Raw genomic sequence first — 2479 nt, 5'->3', positions numbered from 1 at the left:
CCGTGCCGTGCTGACACGGGCCGCTCAATGGAAAAGCGCCAAAGAACAGGGCTGACCCGGGTCGACCCGGGCTGGCCCTGTAGTGGAAAAGCACCCTTAGTTTATAACAGTTCCTTGAGGAGGCTCTTCACTCATCAGAGACGCCAACTAACACACGACAAACAAACAGACACACACACACACACACACACACACACACACACACACACAACACAAACAAACACATAATCAAACCGTATGAACAATATCAACGTCAACTCCAACAACATTCCACCAGGTCTCTCTCTGTGACAGTACCTTGGATAAATAAAAGGGTGAAATAAAAAGATATCGAAAGCACAGATAAAAAAAATATATTCCAGACCATCAGAAAGTATTTCACTGTCTCCTGTCTGTTCAGCGTACTGATGTGTGAGTCTCAATGAGACAAACTAAAGGGACAGCGGGCCAGGTTCCGCTCAGATTGTACAGGTAAATAAAATGGAGGCTGTGTTACGTTACGTTTCAGTACTTTGTGTTCATACTTTATACGCAGAGGCTCGATAGTCCTCTGACATTAACTTGATCGGGTCGGGTTCCGATTGGCACGTTTACCGGGTCGAGATGGCTCAGCTGGCCAACACACACACACACACACACAGACACACACAGACACAGACACAGACACACACAGACACAGACACAGACACCACACACACACAGACACAGACACAGACACACACACACACACACACACACACACACACATACAAACAATGGGTGAGACATTCTCCTAGAGGTGCAATGATACTGTAGATCAGAGACAGAGAGAGAGAGAGAAAAAGAGGGAGAAAGAGGGAGAGAGAGGGGGGAGAGACAGAGAGAGAGAAGGAGAAAGTAAGAGACAGAGAGTTTAAGAAAGAGAGAGAGAAAAAGAGAGAGAAAGATAGACAGACAGACAGACAGAGAGAAGGAAAAAGAAAGAAAGAAAGAGAGAGAGAGAGAGAGAGAGAGAGAGAGAGAGAGAGAGAGAGGACAGCATGCTAATCTGCTCCCGTTAGTGGGGGGTGGGGGTGAGGGAGTGGGGGCTCCGTTGCCGCGACAACAGTAGAGGCCTTTGAAGGAAAAGACGCTGGTGTTCCTGCAGAGTTACACATCAGTGGAGGAACACTGCTGTTACACACCCTCACACTCTCTCTCTCTCTCTCTCTCTCTCTCTCTCTCTCTCTCTCTCTCTCTCTCTCTCTCTCTCTCCCTCCCACCCTCTACACCCTCTACACCCTCACACATACACTAGAGAGAGGGGGAGGAAGAGAGAGAGGGAGGGAGAAAGAGAGAGAGACAGACAGAGAAAGAGGGATGAAGGGAGGGAGGGGGGAGAGAGAGAGAGGGGGGGCGCGGAGGGGGGAGAGGGAGAGAGAGAGAGAGAGAGAGAGAGTGAGAGAGAGAGAGAGAGTGAGAGAGATTGAGAACTATTGCAGAGTGTGTGGTGTATTTCCTGTTACAATGGGAGAGATGTTAGGACTGACCTCCAGAAGAGGGCTGAAAAGGAACACAAACACACACACTCACACACACACACAAACACACACACACACACACACACACACACACACACACACACACCTCCGTCACAGTAACAGTAATGAGCATCGACAGAAGGAGTCTGGCACCGTTAAGAGATGAAAGGCGTTGATACAGACACGGTAAATGACCTGATATATAACCCCCTTAATGTTTCATATAGCCGGAGGCCTGGGCGCTAGTTAGCCGTTAGCCTTGGCTGGAGAACTGCATAGAACGTAGCGCTGACAGGAGGAGGTGGCGTAGTAGCATCTCAGCTAGCGCTTCTGAGGAGTTGACCTGAGGTGTTACCTAACTCTGCTCTGTCGATGAGGAGCCACACACACACACACACACACACACACACACACACACTCACACTCACACTCAAGGCCGATTTAAAGTTCTGCGTCGAATTTACGTGCGTAGCACTTTACACTTCTACGTAGGCCGCGCTGCAATTACACCGTCACATCGCTAGGTGGCAGTGTGTTTTCTATGCCCCTGTGCTGTGCCTCTTCCGGTTAGGAACTCAATGGAGCTCAAAGCTCAAAGCGGCATAATAGCGATCTTTTTGTTGTTATGCTTGTTAAAAGTTCTATGATGCATTGAAATGACATTAAACTAAGATAATACGATGGTTATCATAATTTTTCAAATCTTTATTAATAAGTAATTACAGAAAAAGTAAATGACATTTCTGTCATGGCTTCCGCATTTTGGCCTACGAGAGAGTCGGAATCTTGTCGGAATCATGTGCTACCAAGCGGACCAATCACAGAGCTTACGGTTGCGTAGAAACTGACGCGTTCTTACATTTTTGGAGATGTGCACGTCAACCCTCTCCGTAGGCAAGGCGGGCCCACGCGGGCCGACGCAAGGCTACGGCGTCGATTTTACGCAGAAGTTTAAATCGGCCTTCACACTCACACTCACA

Source organism: Nansenia antarctica (assembly GCF_963989245.1).
Source record: "Nansenia antarctica genome assembly, chromosome: 3".
Lineage (NCBI taxonomy): Eukaryota > Metazoa > Chordata > Actinopteri > Argentiniformes > Microstomatidae > Nansenia > Nansenia antarctica.
Note: the sequence above shows the minus strand (reverse complement) of the source record.